Source organism: Lemur catta, unplaced genomic scaffold (genome assembly GCF_020740605.2).
Source record: "Lemur catta isolate mLemCat1 unplaced genomic scaffold, mLemCat1.pri scaffold_200_ctg1, whole genome shotgun sequence".
Classification (NCBI taxonomy): domain Eukaryota; kingdom Metazoa; phylum Chordata; class Mammalia; order Primates; family Lemuridae; genus Lemur; species Lemur catta.
This window is the reverse complement of record NW_025423816.1, coordinates 1-26,182: the sequence shown is the minus strand read 5'-3', so window position 1 is coordinate 26,182 and position 26,182 is coordinate 1. Positions and strand designations below refer to the sequence as shown.

At 53.0% G+C, this 26,182-nt stretch overlaps 5 non-coding genes and 4 pseudogenes across 5 annotated transcripts; all 9 read left to right on the top strand.

Moving 5' to 3' along the window:
- Positions 1 to 2,340: 2,340 nt before the first annotated feature.
- Positions 2,341 to 2,461, top strand: LOC123629682 (annotated as a pseudogene).
- Positions 2,462 to 3,671: 1,210 nt separating this feature from the next.
- Positions 3,672 to 3,790, top strand: LOC123629687. Its single transcript, XR_006732154.1, has one exon. It is a non-coding gene; the product is annotated as a 5S ribosomal RNA (ribosomal RNA).
- Positions 3,791 to 7,252: 3,462 nt separating this feature from the next.
- On the top strand, positions 7,253 to 7,373 carry LOC123629681 (annotated as a pseudogene).
- A 1,203-nt stretch (positions 7,374 to 8,576) lies between these two features.
- On the top strand, positions 8,577 to 8,695 carry LOC123629686. Its single transcript, XR_006732153.1, has one exon. It is a non-coding gene; the product is annotated as a 5S ribosomal RNA (ribosomal RNA).
- A 3,458-nt stretch (positions 8,696 to 12,153) lies between these two features.
- Positions 12,154 to 12,274, top strand: LOC123629680 (annotated as a pseudogene).
- Positions 12,275 to 13,482: 1,208 nt separating this feature from the next.
- On the top strand, positions 13,483 to 13,601 carry LOC123629685. Its single transcript, XR_006732152.1, has one exon. It is a non-coding gene; the product is annotated as a 5S ribosomal RNA (ribosomal RNA).
- A 4,784-nt stretch (positions 13,602 to 18,385) lies between these two features.
- Positions 18,386 to 18,504, top strand: LOC123629684. Its single transcript, XR_006732151.1, has one exon. It is a non-coding gene; the product is annotated as a 5S ribosomal RNA (ribosomal RNA).
- A 3,467-nt stretch (positions 18,505 to 21,971) lies between these two features.
- Positions 21,972 to 22,092, top strand: LOC123629679 (annotated as a pseudogene).
- Positions 22,093 to 23,296: 1,204 nt separating this feature from the next.
- Positions 23,297 to 23,415, top strand: LOC123629676. Its single transcript, XR_006732148.1, has one exon. It is a non-coding gene; the product is annotated as a 5S ribosomal RNA (ribosomal RNA).
- The last annotated feature ends 2,767 nt before the right edge of the window (positions 23,416 to 26,182 follow it).

The window sequence follows — 26,182 nt, the reverse complement described above, 5'->3', positions numbered from 1 at the left end:
AAAATGGGAGTTGATGCATATGTCGGAAGCCGCTGTGTATCTTTTCCTCAAGGCGTGGAACCACAGAAACGCTTCTCCCAAACAAATCCCATCTCGACTGTCATCCTTTTCCTGGCTTTTCCTTTGAAAGTTTTTGCTCTCTGTTATAGGACTATCTCATTGAGGTAGTTTGTTAATTTCACAGTTTATAGAATACATGTGGAACGATTCTGGATTCCTTCTGGGTAACTTGTGTGCCAGGGGAAACCTTCTGTTTGGAGAATACTCCTTGCTTACACAGGAAGCTGCAGTTCATCAGCGCTGCTAGAGAATGGCACTGCACGAATCAGTCGAAGTATCTTTATGCGATCTTTGACTAGGTCCGTGTACAAGGGGCTCCCGTGAGGATTACCCTAGATGCTTCCTGGTCACATGTGCCCTATCTTCTCTCTGGTACGTGCTACTCAGAGAATATGCTTGCTCCTGAATTATGCCAGTGTTTATTCATATCCATTTATGCTGCATTGTTTTCCAAATGGTTCTATAATTTCGCCTCCCATATCAGCAGGGTGAGTGCAAGAGTTTTCCTCAAAGCCAACACAGTGATCAGTTTCTTAAGTTTCCTCAATCTGGTGAGTTGGAAACTATATCTGGCTTCATTTTTTATTCCGTATTTCCTTGACTAATAATGAGGACACAGGGCCAAAGGCGCATTAAGCATATAAAACGTAGATATTCTGTAACAGTAACATTTTGCCAATTATATGGGCTACAGATACCTTGTCCTGTTTGCAGCTTGTTTTTGATCCTGTTCATGGTATCTTTGGAAACTTTTCATGATGGGAAATTTGAAATAGAAACAAAATCGGACAGAATAGTAGAATATTTTCTCACTCCCCTGACTCAAGAAATCACCAACCCCTGGCCAGATCTTGTTTCCTTTATACCCCTCCTACCTTAAGTTCATGATCCCCTTAATGATATCCCTCCATCGATAAAAAGTCAATATGTTTCTATCAAAGGTAGAGGCTTTCTTCCATTTTTCAGTGTACTCACAGCCACATTATTCCATCTAAAAATTTCACCGTATTAGAGATAACAGCAAGTACTCAATGTTTGCGTTTCCCTGAGACACACACGCTCATTTCAGTTTCTTTGGATCCAGTCCAAATACAGTACCTACCTTGTGAGGGGTTGAGATGTCTTTTGAAAGAGTGTCCATACATCGCGACTAGTCGGGGGCAGCCCCGGTTGTCACCATTTCCCTTTGTTTCCTACCGCTGTCCGCAGTGACCCGAGTTACTTTCGCATTGTGAGGGGTTTCATCGCGGATTTAAACGTATCTAATGTGTTTCAATATCTTGCAATTATTATACTTACTGGCGATCAAACCGTCCTGTGTTTGGCAAACGGGAGTCTACTCATTCTGGTTCCTGTGTCTTTTGACGTGACCCTCGTCCTGTTGGATATCATAGCATCCACGCTTCCCAGTACAAGAAGCGTCCGTTTCCCGCCCCAGACTTCAAGTCAGCCTATGTCTCCAGTAAGTCTTAGGACCGTTTAATAACGATGGTTGGCGGAGACCACGATCTAGATGCTGCTGAAATGCACTACTGTTGAGTTCGCACCTATGTCTCGGCACTTTCCGTGGAAAAACTAAAAATAAATAAATAAATAAATAAATAAATAAATAAATAAAGGAAGAAAAGAAAAAAAAAATTACAGGAAAACACATTGAGTTTCCACTGATAATCCAAGTTCAAACTGAGAACCGAGAGTTGTTTTTACATGACTTGATCGATTTCACCTCTTCCTCTCACACCCAAATTCCCAGTCCCCAAAGACACCAACAGCATTTCTTCTTTGCAGGATCCCACAGAATAATCGTAGCCATGCACCATATAACCGTGGACTGGTTCCCACTGCATGAAGTAGGAAAGGCGAGGAAGGAACTTTCTACTGTTCCGGCTGCTCCACTGTGAAAACGTAAGAGCTGCCGTCCGCCGAAGCCAGTCTGCTCATGTCCAAGGAGCTCTGAGCCACGTCACACTCCTTTGGAATATTTCCCTGAGCCTTCATGTGGGCTCCTGACGTCTGTAGAATCTCACAAGTCACACATTGCCCTCCCATTTGTGTCCTCCGTGCTTTGAATAGATGTGCTATTGAGTGTTTGATTTTTGTTGTCATTGGTGTATGTGTTTGTGGCAAAGTGTTGAGTGTTTGGTGTGTATGTAGCAGCTAGAGAGCGAGGCTCTGAAGGCTACTGGGCAGCAGGAGGGCGCGGGGTCGGGTGTGGGGCGCTGGGCCGGGAGGGCCGCGTGGCAGCTCGGCCTCTTGAGGCGTCCGGGGACAGCCGCCGCCGTCTAGGGCCATAGCACCCTGAACGTCCCCGATCTCGTCTGATCTGGGAAGCTAAGCAGGGTCGGGGGCCCGGTTTGTACTTGGATGGGAGACCGCCTGGGAATACCAGGTGCTGCAGGCTTTTGCCTCTTCTTTTGTCCCGCCCGCCGAGGGGTCGGGGGTGGGGGGGGCCCCGGCGTTCTGTGCCCGCCTCCACTTTCGCCCTCGGCCCCTGGCACTCCCCCGCCCCCCCCGCCGGCGCGGCCCGCTGCCCCCGCCCAGGGCGTCCTCCCCTCTCCCCCGCTGCAACACCACCGCCAGGTGGCGGCAGCGGCAGAGCGTCCCAGCCGTTCCGTTCCTGTTCGGCCGGCAGCGGAGCCCCAGCCCTGGGCCCCACACCGGGCCGGGCGGGGCGGCGGGATCCCTGAGTGCCGCTGGGTCTCCTCTCCCCCACACCCGGCACCCCCCGCCCCGCACTCCGGGACGTCGCGTACACCCGGCGCGGGACAGCCCACGGCGGCAAACCTTGTCCTGGGCCCCCGGACCCCCCGGCCGACCGTGCACTTCCTCTCCGCCGCACACCCGGGCCTCGGGCCCGGGCCTCACGCCGGGCGGGCTCCTCGCCACCGCCGGGGCTCCCGAGAGACACACCGGCGCGCCGCACAGGGCGAGTTTCCGGCCACCCGGGCAGAGAGGACGCACAACAGCACACGGAGCGCACGCAGCCAAACCCAAACCACCCACCGGCCCCCCGACCCGTGGCTACCCACCCCAAACCCCACCCCACCGGGCCACAGGATAGCGGGCTCTGGCCCGCCCCGCCGCCCCCCCGCCCCCGCGCGGGGGCTGCTGCCACACGCAGGCCCTGAGGGGAATCGGGGCAGAACGGTCCTCCCCAGACGGGGGTGGGGTGGCGGGGTGGGGGGGGACACTGCAGGTCTTCCTTCAGGACCTCCGGGTGAAGGACCGGCGGCAGGCGCGGCCCTGCCTCCTCGTGCCGGCCCCGCCCCAAAGCCCCTCCCCACCGTGCCCTCGCGTGGGCCGGCGGAGGGCCCTATCTCCCGCACTCTCCGGCTCTGGCCCTCCGCCCCCACGCGTGGAAGCCTGTCCCTGCGCGCGTGCCCGTGGGTCTGCTCCTCGGGGTGTGGGACGGTGGTGCGCCCGTGGTTTGGGTGGGGGTGGGGGGGGTGCGCGCGCAAGACCCGTCAGGCCCCGCCTGGCCCCCCACCCCCACCCCGATACTGGCAGGTGGGCTAGCGATGGGCCAGGGCGGCGGGAGGGACCCGACGGCGCAGGGAGGGACGCGTCCCAGCAGCTCGGCCTCTTGAGGCGTCCGGGGGGCGGCCACCGTCGTCTACGGCCAGACCACCCTGAACGCGCCCGATCTCGTCTGATCTCGGAAGCTAAGCAGGGTCGGGCCCGGTTAGTACTTGGATGGGAGACCGCCTGGGAATCCCGGGTGCCGTAGGCTTTTTGCTCTGCCTCTTTTTCTGTCCCGCCCCCCTGGGCTGGGAAGGGGAGGGGGGGGCCTTCGCCCTCCGCGCCCGCCCCGGCTCCCGCCCCCGGCCGGCCCGGACCCTGCCCCGTGGCCCCTGGAGAGAGGGTCAGATTGGAGATGTGGAGGCTCAGTCCCCGAGGCTGTCGCCCCTCACACACCTGCCGCAGGTCCGGGCCTCCGGAACTTCTGACCGACCGGCTCTGAATTCAGGACACAGTCTAAAGTTGTCCAAGGAGATGACCACGTTACCACCCTAGGAAAGGAAAAATTGGACCCTATCCACATATGCAGAAGAAGAGAATCTAAACAGTTGGCTATTCGTTCACGGTAACATAATTCAAGAATCCAGATGCGAAGACATCTAGAGACACTTTTCAAACGTCTAAATCTTTAGAAAATATTCTGAAGGCTTAAGAAGTAGAAACATTCTTTGGAAAGTCACGAGCAAGACCAGGGTGTTGATAGGAAATCCTTCCGTTCGATCCTGCAAGAGACGCTCCAAAAATGTACTACAACAAGGGAAAACACTAATAATATGTGGGAAAGGAAAATCACCTTTCTTCATTTTCCTCACCTCCTACGGTTCTCAAAATAGAATGTTTTCCCCTATGCACGGGAGACCTGTAGAAATCCTAGGGGAGTCCAGCAAGATAGCTCTAGGTGAAATCAACATTCCATCGATAGTTTCGATGTTTCTTATTTCCTCGCCAATACACACTAATGAATGCAATCTTTCAAAAGGATAACACTCAAAGTCACAGAAAATCTACGCGGCACCTACGGGGCAAAGGTGCCAACTTCGATGGAAAACTTAGTAAAAACGTACATGATGGCTCAAATCCATGGAGAGGCTATCCTGTAGTCCTCGATAGACGGACACAGAGTCCCCAAACTAATCATTTCCCCCAAATTAATAAATAATCCAATTTAAGCAGGGTGTATAACTAGAAACTTACTATCTGCTTCTTTCTCTTTTTCTTTTAATTTGGGAAAGGGGTATGTTAAAGAATGATAATAATGATCATGATTATCAGTATGATTATTATATTAAATCGAATTAACCGTACCAAAACCCCACCACTCACCTTATAAAAATGGGAGTTGATGCATATGTCGGAAGCCGCTGTGTATCTTTTCCTCAAGGCGTGGAACCACAGAAACGCTTCTCCCAAACAAATCCCATCTCGACTGTCATCCTTTTCCTGGCTTTTCCTTTGAAAGTTTTTGCTCTCTGTTATAGGACTATCTCATTGAGGTAGTTTGTTAATTTCACAGTTTATAGAATACATGTGGAACGATTCTGGATTCCTTCTGGGTAACTTGTGTGCCAGGGGAAACCTTCTGTTTGGAGAATACTCCTTGCTTACACAGGAAGCTGCAGTTCATCAGCGCTGCTAGAGAATGGCACTGCACGAATCAGTCGAAGTATCTTTATGCGATCTTTGACTAGGTCCGTGTACAAGGGGCTCCCGTGAGGATTACCCTAGATGCTTCCTGGTCACATGTGCCCTATCTTCTCTCTGGTACGTGCTACTCAGAGAATATGCTTGCTCCTGAATTATGCCAGTGTTTATTCATATCCATTTATGCTGCATTGTTTTCCAAATGGTTCTATAATTTCGCCTCCCATATCAGCAGGGTGAGTGCAAGAGTTTTCCTCAAAGCCAACACAGTGATCAGTTTCTTAAGTTTCCTCAATCTGGTGAGTTGGAAACTATATCTGGCTTCATTTTTTATTCCGTATTTCCTTGACTAATAATGAGGACACAGGGCCAAAGGCGCATTAAGCATATAAAACGTAGATATTCTGTAACAGTAACATTTTGCCAATTATATGGGCTACAGATACCTTGTCCTGTTTGCAGCTTGTTTTTGATCCTGTTCATGGTATCTTTGGAAACTTTTCATGATGGGAAATTTGAAATAGAAACAAAATCGGACAGAATAGTAGAATATTTTCTCACTCCCCTGACTCAAGAAATCACCAACCCCTGGCCAGATCTTGTTTCCTTTATACCCCTCCTACCTTAAGTTCATGATCCCCTTAATGATATCCCTCCATCGATAAAAAGTCAATATGTTTCTATCAAAGGTAGAGGCTTTCTTCCATTTTTCAGTGTACTCACAGCCACATTATTCCATCTAAAAATTTCACCGTATTAGAGATAACAGCAAGTACTCAATGTTTGCGTTTCCCTGAGACACACACGCTCATTTCAGTTTCTTTGGATCCAGTCCAAATACAGTACCTACCTTGTGAGGGGTTGAGATGTCTTTTGAAAGAGTGTCCATACATCGCGACTAGTCGGGGGCAGCCCCGGTTGTCACCATTTCCCTTTGTTTCCTACCGCTGTCCGCAGTGACCCGAGTTACTTTCGCATTGTGAGGGGTTTCATCGCGGATTTAAACGTATCTAATGTGTTTCAATATCTTGCAATTATTATACTTACTGGCGATCAAACCGTCCTGTGTTTGGCAAACGGGAGTCTACTCATTCTGGTTCCTGTGTCTTTTGACGTGACCCTCGTCCTGTTGGATATCATAGCATCCACGCTTCCCAGTACAAGAAGCGTCCGTTTCCCGCCCCAGACTTCAAGTCAGCCTATGTCTCCAGTAAGTCTTAGGACCGTTTAATAACGATGGTTGGCGGAGACCACGATCTAGATGCTGCTGAAATGCACTACTGTTGAGTTCGCACCTATGTCTCGGCACTTTCCGTGGAAAAACTAAAAATAAATAAATAAATAAATAAATAAATAAATAAATAAATAAAGGAAGAAAAGAAAAAAAAAATTACAGGAAAACACATTGAGTTTCCACTGATAATCCAAGTTCAAACTGAGAACCGAGAGTTGTTTTTACATGACTTGATCGATTTCACCTCTTCCTCTCACACCCAAATTCCCAGTCCCCAAAGACACCAACAGCATTTCTTCTTTGCAGGATCCCACAGAATAATCGTAGCCATGCACCATATAACCGTGGACTGGTTCCTACTGCATGAAGTAGGAAAGGCGAGGAAGGAACTTTCTACTGTTCCGGCTGCTCCACTGTGAAAACGTAAGAGCTGCCGTCCGCCGAAGCCAGTCTGCTCATGTCCAAGGAGCTCTGAGCCACGTCACACTCCTTTGGAATATTTCCCTGAGCCTTCATGTGGGCTCCTGACGTCTGTAGAATCTCACAAGTCACACATTGCCCTCCCATTTGTGTCCTCCGTGCTTTGAATAGATGTGCTATTGAGTGTTTGATTTTTGTTGTCATTGGTGTATGTGTTTGTGGCAAAGTGTTGAGTGTTTGGTGTGTATGTAGCAGCTAGAGAGCGAGGCTCTGAAGGCTACTGGGCAGCAGGAGGGCGCGGGGTCGGGTGTGGGGCGCTGGGCCGGGAGGGCCGCGTGGCAGCTCGGCCTCTTGAGGCGTCCGGGGACAGCCGCCGCCGTCTAGGGCCATAGCACCCTGAACGTCCCCGATCTCGTCTGATCTGGGAAGCTAAGCAGGGTCGGGGGCCCGGTTTGTACTTGGATGGGAGACCGCCTGGGAATACCAGGTGCTGCAGGCTTTTGCCTCTTCTTTTGTCCCGCCCGCCGAGGGGTCGGGGGTGGGGGGGCCCCGGCGTTCTGTGCCCGCCTCCACTTTCGCCCTCGGCCCCTGGCACTCCCCCGCCCCCCCGCCGGCGCGGCCCGCTGCCCCCGCCCAGGGCGTCCTCCCCTCTCCCCCGCTGCAACACCACCGCCAGGTGGCGGCAGCGGCAGAGCGTCCCAGCCGTTCCGTTCCTGTTCGGCCGGCAGCGGAGCCCCAGCCCTGGGCCCCACACCGGGCCGGGCGGGCGGCGGGATCCCTGAGTGCCGCTGGGTCTCCTCTCCCCCACACCCGGCACCCCCCGCCCCGCACTCCGGGACGTCGCGTACACCCGGCGCGGGACAGCCCACGGCGGCAAACCTTGTCCTGGGCCCCCGGACCCCCGGCCGACCGTGCACTTCCTCTCCGCCGCACACCCGGGCCTCGGGCCCGGGCCTCACGCCGGGCGGGCTCCTCGCCACCGCCGGGGCTCCCGAGAGACACACCGGCGCGCCGCACAGGGCGAGTTTCCGGCCACCCGGGCAGAGAGGACGCACAACAGCACACGGAGCGCACGCAGCCAAACCCAAACCACCCACCGGCCCCCCGACCCGTGGCTACCCACCCCAAACCCCACAACACCGGGCCACAGGATAGCGGGCTCTGGCCCGCCCCGCCGCCCCCCGCCCCCGCGCGGGGGCTGCTGCCACACGCAGGCCCTGAGGGGAATCGGGGCAGAACGGTCCTCCCCAGACGGGGGTGGGGTGGCGGGGTGGGGGGGACACTGCAGGTCTTCCTTCAGGACCTCCGGGTGAAGGACCGGCGGCAGGCGCGGCCCTGCCTCCTCGTGCCGGCCCCGCCCCAAAGCCCCTCCCCACCGTGCCCTCGCGTGGGCCGGCGGAGGGCCCTATCTCCCGCACTCTCCGGCTCTGGCCCTCCGCCCCCACGCGTGGAAGCCTGTCCCTGCGCGCGTGCCCGTGGGTCTGCTCCTCGGGGTGTGGGACGGTGGTGCGCCCGTGGTTTGGGTGGGGGTGGGGGGGTGCGCGCGCAAGACCCGTCAGGCCCCGCCTGGCCCCCCACCCCCACCCCGATACTGGCAGGTGGGCTAGCGATGGGCCAGGGCGGCGGGAGGGACCCGACGGCGCAGGGAGGGACGCGTCCCAGCAGCTCGGCCTCTTGAGGCGTCCGGGGGGCGGCCACCGTCGTCTACGGCCAGACCACCCTGAACGCGCCCGATCTCGTCTGATCTCGGAAGCTAAGCAGGGTCGGGCCCGGTTAGTACTTGGATGGGAGACCGCCTGGGAATCCCGGGTGCCGTAGGCTTTTTGCTCTGCCTCTTTTTCTGTCCCGCCCCCCTGGGCTGGGAAGGGGAGGGGGGGGCCTTCGCCCTCCGCGCCCGCCCCGGCTCCCGCCCCCGGCCGGCCCGGACCCTGCCCCGTGGCCCCTGGAGAGAGGGTCAGATTGGAGATGTGGAGGCTCAGTCCCCGAGGCTGTCGCCCCTCACACACCTGCCGCAGGTCCGGGCCTCCGGAACTTCTGACCGACCGGCTCTGAATTCAGGACACAGTCTAAAGTTGTCCAAGGAGATGACCACGTTACCACCCTAGGAAAGGAAAAATTGGACCCTATCCACATATGCAGAAGAAGAGAATCTAAACAGTTGGCTATTCGTTCACGGTAACATAATTCAAGAATCCAGATGCGAAGACATCTAGAGACACTTTTCAAACGTCTAAATCTTTAGAAAATATTCTGAAGGCTTAAGAAGTAGAAACATTCTTTGGAAAGTCACGAGCAAGACCAGGGTGTTGATAGGAAATCCTTCCGTTCGATCCTGCAAGAGACGCTCCAAAAATGTACTACAACAAGGGAAAACACTAATAATATGTGGGAAAGGAAAATCACCTTTCTTCATTTTCCTCACCTCCTACGGTTCTCAAAATAGAATGTTTTCCCCTATGCACGGGAGACCTGTAGAAATCCTAGGGGAGTCCAGCAAGATAGCTCTAGGTGAAATCAACATTCCATCGATAGTTTCGATGTTTCTTATTTCCTCGCCAATACACACTAATGAATGCAATCTTTCAAAAGGATAACACTCAAAGTCACAGAAAATCTACGCGGCACCTACGGGGCAAAGGTGCCAACTTCGATGGAAAACTTAGTAAAAACGTACATGATGGCTCAAATCCATGGAGAGGCTATCCTGTAGTCCTCGATAGACGGACACAGAGTCCCCAAACTAATCATTTCCCCCAAATTAATAAATAATCCAATTTAAGCAGGGTGTATAACTAGAAACTTACTATCTGCTTCTTTCTCTTTTTCTTTTAATTTGGGAAAGGGGTATGTTAAAGAATGATAATAATGATCATGATTATCAGTATGATTATTATATTAAATCGAATTAACCGTACCAAAACCCCACCACTCACCTTATAAAAATGGGAGTTGATGCATATGTCGGAAGCCGCTGTGTATCTTTTCCTCAAGGCGTGGAACCACAGAAACGCTTCTCCCAAACAAATCCCATCTCGACTGTCATCCTTTTCCTGGCTTTTCCTTTGAAAGTTTTTGCTCTCTGTTATAGGACTATCTCATTGAGGTAGTTTGTTAATTTCACAGTTTATAGAATACATGTGGAACGATTCTGGATTCCTTCTGGGTAACTTGTGTGCCAGGGGAAACCTTCTGTTTGGAGAATACTCCTTGCTTACACAGGAAGCTGCAGTTCATCAGCGCTGCTAGAGAATGGCACTGCACGAATCAGTCGAAGTATCTTTATGCGATCTTTGACTAGGTCCGTGTACAAGGGGCTCCCGTGAGGATTACCCTAGATGCTTCCTGGTCACATGTGCCCTATCTTCTCTCTGGTACGTGCTACTCAGAGAATATGCTTGCTCCTGAATTATGCCAGTGTTTATTCATATCCATTTATGCTGCATTGTTTTCCAAATGGTTCTATAATTTCGCCTCCCATATCAGCAGGGTGAGTGCAAGAGTTTTCCTCAAAGCCAACACAGTGATCAGTTTCTTAAGTTTCCTCAATCTGGTGAGTTGGAAACTATATCTGGCTTCATTTTTTATTCCGTATTTCCTTGACTAATAATGAGGACACAGGGCCAAAGGCGCATTAAGCATATAAAACGTAGATATTCTGTAACAGTAACATTTTGCCAATTATATGGGCTACAGATACCTTGTCCTGTTTGCAGCTTGTTTTTGATCCTGTTCATGGTATCTTTGGAAACTTTTCATGATGGGAAATTTGAAATAGAAACAAAATCGGAAAGAATAGTAGAATATTTTCTCACTCCCCTGACTCAAGAAATCACCAACCCCTGGCCAGATCTTGTTTCCTTTATACCCCTCCTACCTTAAGTTCATGATCCCCTTAATGATATCCCTCCATCGATAAAAAGTCAATATGTTTCTATCAAAGGTAGAGGCTTTCTTCCATTTTTCAGTGTACTCACAGCCACATTATTCCATCTAAAAATTTCACCGTATTAGAGATAACAGCAAGTACTCAATGTTTGCGTTTCCCTGAGACACACACGCTCATTTCAGTTTCTTTGGATCCAGTCCAAATACAGTACCTACCTTGTGAGGGGTTGAGATGTCTTTTGAAAGAGTGTCCATACATCGCGACTAGTCGGGGGCAGCCCCGGTTGTCACCATTTCCCTTTGTTTCCTACCGCTGTCCGCAGTGACCCGAGTTACTTTCGCATTGTGAGGGGTTTCATCGCGGATTTAAACGTATCTAATGTGTTTCAATATCTTGCAATTATTATACTTACTGGCGATCAAACCGTCCTGTGTTTGGCAAACGGGAGTCTACTCATTCTGGTTCCTGTGTCTTTTGACGTGACCCTCGTCCTGTTGGATATCATAGCATCCACGCTTCCCAGTACAAGAAGCGTCCGTTTCCCGCCCCAGACTTCAAGTCAGCCTATGTCTCCAGTAAGTCTTAGGACCGTTTAATAACGATGGTTGGCGGAGACCACGATCTAGATGCTGCTGAAATGCACTACTGTTGAGTTCGCACCTATGTCTCGGCACTTTCCGTGGAAAAACTAAAAATAAATAAATAAATAAATAAATAAATAAATAAATAAAGGAAGAAAAGAAAAAAAAAATTACAGGAAAACACATTGAGTTTCCACTGATAATCCAAGTTCAAACTGAGAACCGAGAGTTGTTTTTACATGACTTGATCGATTTCACCTCTTCCTCTCACACCCAAATTCCCAGTCCCCAAAGACACCAACAGCATTTCTTCTTTGCAGGATCCCACAGAATAATCGTAGCCATGCACCATATAACCGTGGACTGGTTCCTACTGCATGAAGTAGGAAAGGCGAGGAAGGAACTTTCTACTGTTCCGGCTGCTCCACTGTGAAAACGTAAGAGCTGCCGTCCGCCGAAGCCAGTCTGCTCATGTCCAAGGAGCTCTGAGCCACGTCACACTCCTTTGGAATATTTCCCTGAGCCTTCATGTGGGCTCCTGACGTCTGTAGAATCTCACAAGTCACACATTGCCCTCCCGTTTGTGTCCTCCGTGCTTTGAATAGATGTGCTATTGAGTGTTTGATTTTTGTTGTCATTGGTGTATGTGTTTGTGGCAAAGTGTTGAGTGTTTGGTGTGTATGTAGCAGCTAGAGAGCGAGGCTCTGAAGGCTACTGGGCAGCAGGAGGGCGCGGGGTCGGGTGTGGGGCGCTGGGCCGGGAGGGCCGCGTGGCAGCTCGGCCTCTTGAGGCGTCCGGGGACAGCCGCCGCCGTCTAGGGCCATAGCACCCTGAACGTCCCCGATCTCGTCTGATCTGGGAAGCTAAGCAGGGTCGGGGGCCCGGTTTGTACTTGGATGGGAGACCGCCTGGGAATACCAGGTGCTGCAGGCTTTTGCCTCTTCTTTTGTCCCGCCCGCCGAGGGGTCGGGGGTGGGGGGGGCCCCGGCGTTCTGTGCCCGCCTCCACTTTCGCCCTCGGCCCCTGGCACTCCCCCGCCCCCCCCGCCGGCGCGGCCCGCTGCCCCCGCCCAGGGCGTCCTCCCCTCTCCCCCCGCTGCAACACCACCGCCAGGTGGCGGCAGCGGCAGAGCGTCCCAGCCGTTCCGTTCCTGTTCGGCCGGCAGCGGAGCCCCAGCCCTGGGCCCCACACCGGGCCGGGCGGGCGGCGGGATCCCTGAGTGCCGCTGGGTCTCCTCTCCCCCACACCCGGCACCCCCCGCCCCGCACTCCGGGACGTCGCGTACACCCGGCGCGGGACAGCCCACGGCGGCAAACCTTGTCCTGGGCCCCCGGACCCCCGGCCGACCGTGCACTTCCTCTCCGCCGCACACCCGGGCCTCGGGCCCGGGCCTCACGCCGGGCGGGCTCCTCGCCACCGCCGGGGCTCCCGAGAGACACACCGGCGCGCCGCACAGGGCGAGTTTCCGGCCACCCGGGCAGAGAGGACGCACAACAGCACACGGAGCGCACGCAGCCAAACCCAAACCACCCACCGGCCCCCCGACCCGTGGCTACCCACCCCAAACCCCACCCCACCGGGCCACAGGATAGCGGGCTCTGGCCCGCCCCGCCGCCCCCCGCCCCCGCGCGGGGGCTGCTGCCACACGCAGGCCCTGAGGGGAATCGGGGCAGAACGGTCCTCCCCAGACGGGGGTGGGGTGGCGGGGTGGGGGGGGACACTGCAGGTCTTCCTTCAGGACCTCCGGGTGAAGGACCGGCGGCAGGCGCGGCCCTGCCTCCTCGTGCCGGCCCCGCCCCAAAGCCCCTCCCCACCGTGCCCTCGCGTGGGCCGGCGGAGGGCCCTATCTCCCGCACTCTCCGGCTCTGGCCCTCCGCCCCCACGCGTGGAAGCCTGTCCCTGCGCGCGTGCCCGTGGGTCTGCTCCTCGGGGTGTGGGACGGTGGTGCGCCCGTGGTTTGGGTGGGGGTGGGGGGGGTGCGCGCGCAAGACCCGTCAGGCCCCGCCTGGCCCCCCACCCCCACCCCGATACTGGCAGGTGGGCTAGCGATGGGCCAGGGCGGCGGGAGGGACCCGACGGCGCAGGGAGGGACGCGTCCCAGCAGCTCGGCCTCTTGAGGCGTCCGGGGGGCGGCCACCGTCGTCTACGGCCAGACCACCCTGAACGCGCCCGATCTCGTCTGATCTCGGAAGCTAAGCAGGGTCGGGCCCGGTTAGTACTTGGATGGGAGACCGCCTGGGAATCCCGGGTGCCGTAGGCTTTTTGCTCTGCCTCTTTTTCTGTCCCGCCCCCCTGGGCTGGGAAGGGGAGGGGGGGGCCTTCGCCCTCCGCGCCCGCCCCGGCTCCCGCCCCCGGCCGGCCCGGACCCTGCCCCGTGGCCCCTGGAGAGAGGGTCAGATTGGAGATGTGGAGGCTCAGTCCCCGAGGCTGTCGCCCCTCACACACCTGCCGCAGGTCCGGGCCTCCGGAACTTCTGACCGACCGGCTCTGAATTCAGGACACAGTCTAAAGTTGTCCAAGGAGATGACCACGTTACCACCCTAGGAAAGGAAAAATTGGACCCTATCCACATATGCAGAAGAAGAGAATCTAAACAGTTGGCTATTCGTTCACGGTAACATAATTCAAGAATCCAGATGCGAAGACATCTAGAGACACTTTTCAAACGTCTAAATCTTTAGAAAATATTCTGAAGGCTTAAGAAGTAGAAACATTCTTTGGAAAGTCACGAGCAAGACCAGGGTGTTGATAGGAAATCCTTCCGTTCGATCCTGCAAGAGACGCTCCAAAAATGTACTACAACAAGGGAAAACACTAATAATATGTGGGAAAGGAAAATCACCTTTCTTCATTTTCCTCACCTCCTACGGTTCTCAAAATAGAATGTTTTCCCCTATGCACGGGAGACCTGTAGAAATCCTAGGGGAGTCCAGCAAGATAGCTCTAGGTGAAATCAACATTCCATCGATAGTTTCGATGTTTCTTATTTCCTCGCCAATACACACTAATGAATGCAATCTTTCAAAAGGATAACACTCAAAGTCACAGAAAATCTACGCGGCACCTACGGGGCAAAGGTGCCAACTTCGATGGGAAACTTAGTAAAAACGTACATGATGGCTCAAATCCATGGAGAGGCTATCCTGTAGTCCTCGATAGACGGACACAGAGTCCCCAAACTAATCATTTCCCCCAAATTAATAAATAATCCAATTTAAGCAGGGTGTATAACTAGAAACTTACTATCTGCTTCTTTCTCTTTTTCTTTTAATTTGGGAAAGGGGTATGTTAAAGAATGATAATAATGATCATGATTATCAGTATGATTATTATATTAAATCGAATTAACCGTACCAAAACCCCACCACTCACCTTATAAAAATGGGAGTTGATGCATATGTCGAAAGCCGCTGTGTATCTTTTCCTCAAGGCGTGGAACCACAGAAACGCTTCTCCCAAACAAATCCCATCTCGACTGTCATCCTTTTCCTGGCTTTTCCTTTGAAAGTTTTTGCTCTCTGTTATAGGACTATCTCATTGAGGTAGTTTGTTAATTTCACAGTTTATAGAATACATGTGGAACGATTCTGGATTCCTTCTGGGTAACTTGTGTGCCAGGGGAAACCTTCTGTTTGGAGAATACTCCTTGCTTACACAGGAAGCTGCAGTTCATCAGCGCTGCTAGAGAATGGCACTGCACGAATCAGTCGAAGTATCTTTATGCGATCTTTGACTAGGTCCGTGTACAAGGGGCTCCCGTGAGGATTACCCTAGATGCTTCCTGGTCACATGTGCCCTATCTTCTCTCTGGTACGTGCTACTCAGAGAATATGCTTGCTCCTGAATTATGCCAGTGTTTATTCATATCCATTTATGCTGCATTGTTTTCCAAATGGTTCTATAATTTCGCCTCCCATATCAGCAGGGTGAGTGCAAGAGTTTTCCTCAAAGCCAACACAGTGATCAGTTTCTTAAGTTTCCTCAATCTGGTGAGTTGGGAAACTATATCTGGCTTCATTTTTTATTCCGTATTTCCTTGACTAATAATGAGGACACAGGGCCAAAGGCGCATTAAGCATATAAAACGTAGATATTCTGTAACAGTAACATTTTGCCAATTATATGGGCTACAGATACCTTGTCCTGTTTGCAGCTTGTTTTTGATCCTGTTCATGGTATCTTTGGAAACTTTTCATGATGGGAAATTTGAAATAGAAACAAAATCGGAAAGAATAGTAGAATATTTTCTCACTCCCCTGACTCAAGAAATCACCAACCCCTGGCCAGATCTTGTTTCCTTTATACCCCTCCTACCTTAAGTTCATGATCCCCTTAATGATATCCCTCCATCGATAAAAAGTCAATATGTTTCTATCAAAGGTAGAGGCTTTCTTCCATTTTTCAGTGTACTCACAGCCACATTATTCCATCTAAAAATTTCACCGTATTAGAGATAACAGCAAGTACTCAATGTTTGCGTTTCCCTGAGACACACACGCTCATTTCAGTTTCTTTGGATCCAGTCCAAATACAGTACCTACCTTGTGAGGGGTTGAGATGTCTTTTGAAAGAGTGTCCATACATCGCGACTAGTCGGGGGCAGCCCCGGTTGTCACCATTTCCCTTTGTTTCCTACCGCTGTCCGCAGTGACCCGAGTTACTTTCGCATTGTGAGGGGTTTCATCGCGGATTTAAACGTATCTAATGTGTTTCAATATCTTGCAATTATTATACTTACTGGCGATCAAACCGTCCTGTGTTTGGCAAACGGGAGTCTACTCATTCTGGTTCCTGTGTCTTTTGACGTGACCCTCGTCCTGTTGGATATCATAGCATCCACGCTTCCCAGTACAAGAAGCGTCCGTTTCCCGCCCCAGACTTCAAGTCAGCCTATGTCTCCAGTAAGTCTTAGGACCGTTTAATAACGATGGTTGGCGGAGACCACGATCTAGATGCTGCTGAAATGCACTACTGTTGAGTTCGCACCTATGTCTCGGCACTTTCCGTGGAAAAACTAAAAATAAATAAATAAATAAATAAATAAATAAATAAATAAAGGAAGAAAAGAAAAAAAAAATTACAGGAAAACACATTGAGTTTCCACTGATAATCCAAGTTCAAACTGAGAACCGAGAGTTGTTTTTACATGACTTGATCGATTTCACCTCTTCCTCTCACACCCAAATTCCCAGTCCCCAAAGACACCAACAGCATTTCTTCTTTGCAGGATCCCACAGAATAATCGTAGCCATGCACCATATAACCGTGGACTGGTTCCTACTGCATGAAGTAGGAAAGGCGAGGAAGGGAACTTTCTACTGTTCCGGCTGCTCCACTGTGAAAACGTAAGAGCTGCCGTCCGCCGAAGCCAGTCTGCTCATGTCCAAGGAGCTCTGAGCCACGTCACACTCCTTTGGAATATTTCCCTGAGCCTTCATGTGGGCTCCTGACGTCTGTAGAATCTCACAAGTCACACATTGCCCTCCCGTTTGTGTCCTCCGTGCTTTGAATAGATGTGCTATTGAGTGTTTGATTTTTGTTGTCATTGGTGTATGTGTTTGTGGCAAAGTGTTGAGTGTTTGGTGTGTATGTAGCAGCTAGAGAGCGAGGCTCTGAAGGCTACTGGGCAGCAGGAGGGGCGCGGGGGTCGGGTGTGGGGCGCTGGGCCGGGAGGGCCGCGTGGCAGCTCGGCCTCTTGAGGCGTCCGGGGACAGCCGCCGCCGTCTAGGGCCATAGCACCCCTGAACGTCCCCGATCTCGTCTGATCTGGGGAAGCTAAGCAGGGTCCCGGTTTGTACTTGGATGGGAGACCGCCTGGGAATACCAGGTGCTGCAGGCTTTTGCCTCTTCTTTTGTCCCGCCCGCCGAGGGGTCGGGGGTGGGGGGGCCCCGGCGTTCTGTGCCCGCCTCCACTTTCGCCCTCGGCCCCTGGCACTCCCCCGCCCCCCCCGCCGGCGCGGCCCGCTGCCCCCGCCCAGGGCGTCCTCCCCTCTCCCCCGCTGCAACACCACCGCCAGGTGGCGGCAGCGGCAGAGCGTCCCAGCCGTTCCGTTCCTGTTCGGCCGGCAGCGGAGCCCCAGCCCTGGGCCCCACACCGGGCCGGGCGGGCGGCGGGATCCCTGAGTGCCGCTGGGTCTCCTCTCCCCCACACCCGGCACCCCCCGCCCCGCACTCCGGGACGTCGCGTACACCCGGCGCGGGACAGCCCACGGCGGCAAACCTTGTCCTGGGCCCCCGGACCCCCGGCCGACCGTGCACTTCCTCTCCGCCGCACACCCGGGCCTCGGGCCCGGGCCTCACGCCGGGCGGGCTCCTCGCCACCGCCGGGGCTCCCGAGAGACACACCGGCGCGCCGCACAGGGCGAGTTTCCGGCCACCCGGGCAGAGAGGACGCACAACAGCACACGGAGCGCACGCAGCCAAACCCAAACCACCCACCGGCCCCCCGACCCGTGGCTACCCACCCCAAACCCCACCCCACCGGGCCACAGGATAGCGGGCTCTGGCCCGCCCCGCCGCCCCCCGCCCCCGCGCGGGGGCTGCTGCCACACGCAGGCCCTGAGGGGAATCGGGGCAGAACGGTCCTCCCCAGACGGGGGTGGGGTGGCGGGGTGGGGGGGACACTGCAGGTCTTCCTTCAGGACCTCCGGGTGAAGGACCGGCGGCAGGCGCGGCCCTGCCTCCTCGTGCCGGCCCCGCCCCAAAGCCCCTCCCCACCGTGCCCTCGCGTGGGCCGGCGGAGGGCCCTATCTCCCGCACTCTCCGGCTCTGGCCCTCCGCCCCCACGCGTGGAAGCCTGTCCCTGCGCGCGTGCCCGTGGGTCTGCTCCTCGGGGTGTGGGACGGTGGTGCGCCCGTGGTTTGGGTGGGGGTGGGGGGGTGCGCGCGCAAGACCCGTCAGGCCCCGCCTGGCCCCCCACCCCCCACCCCGATACTGGCAGGTGGGCTAGCGATGGGCCAGGGCGGCGGGAGGGACCCGACGGCGCAGGGAGGGACGCGTCCCAGCAGCTCGGCCTCTTGAGGCGTCCGGGGGGCGGCCACCGTCGTCTACGGCCAGACCACCCTGAACGCGCCCGATCTCGTCTGATCTCGGAAGCTAAGCAGGGTCGGGCCCGGTTAGTACTTGGATGGGAGACCGCCTGGGAATCCCGGGTGCCGTAGGCTTTTTGCTCTGCCTCTTTTTCTGTCCCGCCCCCCTGGGCTGGGAAGGGGAGGGGGGGGGCCTTCGCCCTCCGCGCCCGCCCCGGCTCCCGCCCCCGGCCGGCCCGGACCCTGCCCCGTGGCCCCTGGAGAGAGGGTCAGATTGGAGATGTGGAGGCTCAGTCCCCGAGGCTGTCGCCCCTCACACACCTGCCGCAGGTCCGGGCCTCCGGAACTTCTGACCGACCGGCTCTGAATTCAGGACACAGTCTAAAGTTGTCCAAGGAGATGACCACGTTACCACCCTAGGAAAGGAAAAATTGGACCCTATCCACATATGCAGAAGAAGAGAATCTAAACAGTTGGCTATTCGTTCACGGTAACATAATTCAAGAATCCAGATGCGAAGACATCTAGAGACACTTTTCAAACGTCTAAATCTTTAGAAAATATTCTGAAGGCTTAAGAAGTAGAAACATTCTTTGGAAAGTCACGAGCAAGACCAGGGTGTTGATAGGAAATCCTTCCGTTCGATCCTGCAAGAGACGCTCCAAAAATGTACTACAACAAGGGAAAACACTAATAATATGTGGGAAAGGAAAATCACCTTTCTTCATTTTCCTCACCTCCTACGGTTCTCAAAATAGAATGTTTTCCCCTATGCACGGGAGACCTGTAGAAATCCTAGGGGAGTCCAGCAAGATAGCTCTAGGTGAAATCAACATTCCATCGATAGTTTCGATGTTTCTTATTTCCTCGCCAATACACACTAATGAATGCAATCTTTCAAAAGGATAACACTCAAAGTCACAGAAAATCTACGCGGCACCTACGGGGCAAAGGTGCCAACTTCGATGGAAAACTTAGTAAAAACGTACATGATGGCTCAAATCCATGGAGAGGCTATCCTGTAGTCCTCGATAGACGGACACAGAGTCCCCAAACTAATCATTTCCCCCAAATTAATAAATAATCCAATTTAAGCAGGGTGTATAACTAGAAACTTACTATCTGCTTCTTTCTCTTTTTCTTTTAATTTGGGAAAGGGGTATGTTAAAGAATGATAATAATGATCATGATTATCAGTATGATTATTATATTAAATCGAATTAACCGTACCAAAACCCCACCACTCACCTTATAAAAATGGGAGTTGATGCATATGTCGGAAGCCGCTGTGTATCTTTTCCTCAAGGCGTGGAACCACAGAAACGCTTCTCCCAAACAAATCCCATCTCGACTGTCATCCTTTTCCTGGCTTTTCCTTTGAAAGTTTTTGCTCTCTGTTATAGGACTATCTCATTGAGGTAGTTTGTTAATTTCACAGTTTATAGAATACATGTGGAACGATTCTGGATTCCTTCTGGGTAACTTGTGTGCCAGGGGAAACCTTCTGTTTGGAGAATACTCCTTGCTTACACAGGAAGCTGCAGTTCATCAGCGCTGCTAGAGAATGGCACTGCACGAATCAGTCGAAGTATCTTTATGCGATCTTTGACTAGGTCCGTGTACAAGGGGCTCCCGTGAGGATTACCCTAGATGCTTCCTGGTCACATGTGCCCTATCTTCTCTCTGGTACGTGCTACTCAGAGAATATGCTTGCTCCTGAATTATGCCAGTGTTTATTCATATCCATTTATGCTGCATTGTTTTCCAAATGGTTCTATAATTTCGCCTCCCATATCAGCAGGGTGAGTGCAAGAGTTTTCCTCAAAGCCAACACAGTGATCAGTTTCTTAAGTTTCCTCAATCTGGTGAGTTGGAAACTATATCTGGCTTCATTTTTTATTCCGTATTTCCTTGACTAATAATGAGGACACAGGGCCAAAGGCGCATTAAGCATATAAAACGTAGATATTCTGTAACAGTAACATTTTGCCAATTATATGGGCTACAGATACCTTGTCCTGTTTGCAGCTTGTTTTTGATCCTGTTCATGGTATCTTTGGAAACTTTTCATGATGGGAAATTTGAAATAGAAACAAAATCGGAAAGAATAGTAGAATATTTTCTCACTCCCCTGACTCAAGAAATCACCAACCCCTGGCCAGATCTTGTTTCCTTTATACCCCTCCTACCTTAAGTTCATGATCCCCTTAATGATATCCCTCCATCGATAAAAAGTCAATATGTTTCTATCAAAGGTAGAGGCTTTCTTCCATTTTTCAGTGTACTCACAGCCACATTATTCCATCTAAAAATTTCACCGTATTAGAGATAACAGCAAGTACTCAATGTTTGCGTTTCCCTGAGACACACACGCTCATTTCAGTTTCTTTGGATCCAGTCCAAATACAGTACCTACCTTGTGAGGGGTTGAGATGTCTTTTGAAAGAGTGTCCATACATCGCGACTAGTCGGGGGCAGCCCCGGTTGTCACCATTTCCCTTTGTTTCCTACCGCTGTCCGCAGTGACCCGAGTTACTTTCGCATTGTGAGGGGTTTCATCGCGGATTTAAACGTATCTAATGTGTTTCAATATCTTGCAATTATTATACTTACTGGCGATCAAACCGTCCTGTGTTTGGCAAACGGGAGTCTACTCATTCTGGTTCCTGTGTCTTTTGACGTGACCCTCGTCCTGTTGGATATCATAGCATCCACGCTTCCCAGTACAAGAAGCGTCCGTTTCCCGCCCCAGACTTCAAGTCAGCCTATGTCTCCAGTAAGTCTTAGGACCGTTTAATAACGATGGTTGGCGGAGACCACGATCTAGATGCTGCTGAAATGCACTACTGTTGAGTTCGCACCTATGTCTCGGCACTTTCCGTGGAAAAACTAAAAATAAATAAATAAATAAATAAATAAATAAATAAATAAATAAATAAAGGAAGAAAAGAAAAAAAAAATTACAGGAAAACACATTGAGTTTCCACTGATAATCCAAGTTCAAACTGAGAACCGAGAGTTGTTTTTACATGACTTGATCGATTTCACCTCTTCCTCTCACACCCAAATTCCCAGTCCCCAAAGACACCAACAGCATTTCTTCTTTGCAGGATCCCACAGAATAATCGTAGCCATGCACCATATAACCGTGGACTGGTTCCCACTGCATGAAGTAGGAAAGGCGAGGAAGGAACTTTCTACTGTTCCGGCTGCTCCACTGTGAAAACGTAAGAGCTGCCGTCCGCCGAAGCCAGTCTGCTCATGTCCAAGGAGCTCTGAGCCACGTCACACTCCTTTGGAATATTTCCCTGAGCCTTCATGTGGGCTCCTGACGTCTGTAGAATCTCACAAGTCACACATTGCCCTCCCGTTTGTGTCCTCCGTGCTTTGAATAGATGTGCTATTGAGTGTTTGATTTTTGTTGTCATTGGTGTATGTGTTTGTGGCAAAGTGTTGAGTGTTTGGTGTGTATGTAGCAGCTAGAGAGCGAGGCTCTGAAGGCTACTGGGCAGCAGGAGGGCGCGGGGTCGGGTGTGGGGCGCTGGGCCGGGAGGGCCGCGTGGCAGCTCGGCCTCTTGAGGCGTCCGGGGACAGCCGCCGCCGTCTAGGGCCATAGCACCCTGAACGTCCCCGATCTCGTCTGATCTGGGAAGCTAAGCAGGGTCGGGGGCCCGGTTTGTACTTGGATGGGAGACCGCCTGGGAATACCAGGTGCTGCAGGCTTTTGCCTCTTCTTTTGTCCCGCCCGCCGAGGGGTCGGGGGTGGGGGGGCCCCGGCGTTCTGTGCCCGCCTCCACTTTCGCCCTCGGCCCCTGGCACTCCCCCGCCCCCCCCGCCGGCGCGGCCCGCTGCCCCCGCCCAGGGCGTCCTCCCCTCTCCCCCGCTGCAACACCACCGCCAGGTGGCGGCAGCGGCAGAGCGTCCCAGCCGTTCCGTTCCTGTTCGGCCGGCAGCGGAGCCCCAGCCCTGGGCCCCACACCGGGCCGGGCGGGCGGCGGGATCCCTGAGTGCCGCTGGGTCTCCTCTCCCCCACACCCGGCACCCCCCGCCCCGCACTCCGGGACGTCGCGTACACCCGGCGCGGGACAGCCCACGGCGGCAAACCTTGTCCTGGGCCCCCGGACCCCCGGCCGACCGTGCACTTCCTCTCCGCCGCACACCCGGGCCTCGGGCCCGGGCCTCACGCCGGGCGGGCTCCTCGCCACCGCCGGGGCTCCCGAGAGACACACCGGCGCGCCGCACAGGGCGAGTTTCCGGCCACCCGGGCAGAGAGGACGCACAACAGCACACGGAGCGCACGCAGCCAAACCCAAACCACCCACCGGCCCCCCGACCCGTGGCTACCCACCCCAAACCCCACCCCACCGGGCCACAGGATAGCGGGCTCTGGCCCGCCCCGCCGCCCCCCGCCCCCGCGCGGGGGCTGCTGCCACACGCAGGCCCTGAGGGGAATCGGGGCAGAACGGTCCTCCCCAGACGGGGGTGGGGTGGCGGGGTGGGGGGGACACTGCAGGTCTTCCTTCAGGACCTCCGGGTGAAGGACCGGCGGCAGGCGCGGCCCTGCCTCCTCGTGCCGGCCCCGCCCCAAAGCCCCTCCCCACCGTGCCCTCGCGTGGGCCGGCGGAGGGCCCTATCTCCCGCACTCTCCGGCTCTGGCCCTCCGCCCCCACGCGTGGAAGCCTGTCCCTGCGCGCGTGCCCGTGGGTCTGCTCCTCGGGGTGTGGGACGGTGGTGCGCCCGTGGTTTGGGTGGGGGTGGGGGGGTGCGCGCGCAAGACCCGTCAGGCCCCGCCTGGCCCCCCACCCCCACCCCGATACTGGCAGGTGGGCTAGCGATGGGCCAGGGCGGCGGGAGGGACCCGACGGCGCAGGGAGGGACGCGTCCCAGCAGCTCGGCCTCTTGAGGCGTCCGGGGGGCGGCCACCGTCGTCTACGGCCAGACCACCCTGAACGCGCCCGATCTCGTCTGATCTCGGAAGCTAAGCAGGGTCGGGCCCGGTTAGTACTTGGATGGGAGACCGCCTGGGAATCCCGGGTGCCGTAGGCTTTTTGCTCTGCCTCTTTTTCTGTCCCGCCCCCCTGGGCTGGGAAGGGGAGGGGGGGGCCTTCGCCCTCCGCGCCCGCCCCGGCTCCCGCCCCCGGCCGGCCCGGACCCTGCCCCGTGGCCCCTGGAGAGAGGGTCAGATTGGAGATGTGGAGGCTCAGTCCCCGAGGCTGTCGCCCCTCACACACCTGCCGCAGGTCCGGGCCTCCGGAACTTCTGACCGACCGGCTCTGAATTCAGGACACAGTCTAAAGTTGTCCAAGGAGATGACCACGTTACCACCCTAGGAAAGGAAAAATTGGACCCTATCCACATATGCAGAAGAAGAGAATCTAAACAGTTGGCTATTCGTTCACGGTAACATAATTCAAGAATCCAGATGCGAAGACATCTAGAGACACTTTTCAAACGTCTAAATCTTTAGAAAATATTCTGAAGGCTTAAGAAGTAGAAACATTCTTTGGAAAGTCACGAGCAAGACCAGGGTGTTGATAGGAAATCCTTCCGTTCGATCCTGCAAGAGACGCTCCAAAAATGTACTACAACAAGGGAAAACACTAATAATATGTGGGAAAGGAAAATCACCTTTCTTCATTTTCCTCACCTCCTACGGTTCTCAAAATAGAATGTTTTCCCCTATGCACGGGAGACCTGTAGAAATCCTAGGGGAGTCCAGCAAGATAGCTCTAGGTGAAATCAACATTCCATCGATAGTTTCGATGTTTCTTATTTCCTCGCCAATACACACTAATGAATGCAATCTTTCAAAAGGATAACACTCAAAGTCACAGAAAATCTACGCGGCACCTACGGGGCAAAGGTGCCAACTTCGATGGAAAACTTAGTAAAAACGTACATGATGGCTCAAATCCATGGAGAGGCTATCCTGTAGTCCTCGATAGACGGACACAGAGTCCCCAAACTAATCATTTCCCCCAAATTAATAAATAATCCAATTTAAGCAGGGTGTATAACTAGAAACTTACTATCTGCTTCTTTCTCTTTTTCTTTTAATTTGGGAAAGGGGTATGTTAAAGAATGATAATAATGATCATGATTATCAGTATGATTATTATATTAAATCGAATTAACCGTACCAAAACCCCACCACTCACCTTATAAAAATGGGAGTTGATGCATATGTCGGAAGCCGCTGTGTATCTTTTCCTCAAGGCGTGGAACCACAGAAACGCTTCTCCCAAACAAATCCCATCTCGACTGTCATCCTTTTCCTGGCTTTTCCTTTGAAAGTTTTTGCTCTCTGTTATAGGACTATCTCATTGAGGTAGTTTGTTAATTTCACAGTTTATAGAATACATGTGGAACGATTCTGGATTCCTTCTGGGTAACTTGTGTGCCAGGGGAAACCTTCTGTTTGGAGAATACTCCTTGCTTACACAGGAAGCTGCAGTTCATCAGCGCTGCTAGAGAATGGCACTGCACGAATCAGTCGAAGTATCTTTATGCGATCTTTGACTAGGTCCGTGTACAAGGGGCTCCCGTGAGGATTACCCTAGATGCTTCCTGGTCACATGTGCCCTATCTTCTCTCTGGTACGTGCTACTCAGAGAATATGCTTGCTCCTGAATTATGCCAGTGTTTATTCATATCCATTTATGCTGCATTGTTTTCCAAATGGTTCTATAATTTCGCCTCCCATATCAGCAGGGTGAGTGCAAGAGTTTTCCTCAAAGCCAACACAGTGATCAGTTTCTTAAGTTTCCTCAATCTGGTGAGTTGGAAACTATATCTGGCTTCATTTTTTATTCCGTATTTCCTTGACTAATAATGAGGACACAGGGCCAAAGGCGCATTAAGCATATAAAACGTAGATATTCTGTAACAGTAACATTTTGCCAATTATATGGGCTACAGATACCTTGTCCTGTTTGCAGCTTGTTTTTGATCCTGTTCATGGTATCTTTGGAAACTTTTCATGATGGGAAATTTGAAATAGAAACAAAATCGGAAAGAATAGTAGAATATTTTCTCACTCCCCTGACTCAAGAAATCACCAACCCCTGGCCAGATCTTGTTTCCTTTATACCCCTCCTACCTTAAGTTCATGATCCCCTTAATGATATCCCTCCATCGATAAAAAGTCAATATGTTTCTATCAAAGGTAGAGGCTTTCTTCCATTTTTCAGTGTACTCACAGCCACATTATTCCATCTAAAAATTTCACCGTATTAGAGATAACAGCAAGTACTCAATGTTTGCGTTTCCCTGAGACACACACGCTCATTTCAGTTTCTTTGGATCCAGTCCAAATACAGTACCTACCTTGTGAGGGGTTGAGATGTCTTTTGAAAGAGTGTCCATACATCGCGACTAGTCGGGGGCAGCCCCGGTTGTCACCATTTCCCTTTGTTTCCTACCGCTGTCCGCAGTGACCCGAGTTACTTTCGCATTGTGAGGGGTTTCATCGCGGATTTAAACGTATCTAATGTGTTTCAATATCTTGCAATTATTATACTTACTGGCGATCAAACCGTCCTGTGTTTGGCAAACGGGAGTCTACTCATTCTGGTTCCTGTGTCTTTTGACGTGACCCTCGTCCTGTTGGATATCATAGCATCCACGCTTCCCAGTACAAGAAGCGTCCGTTTCCCGCCCCAGACTTCAAGTCAGCCTATGTCTCCAGTAAGTCTTAGGACCGTTTAATAACGATGGTTGGCGGAGACCACGATCTAGATGCTGCTGAAATGCACTACTGTTGAGTTCGCACCTATGTCTCGGCACTTTCCGTGGAAAAACTAAAAATAAATAA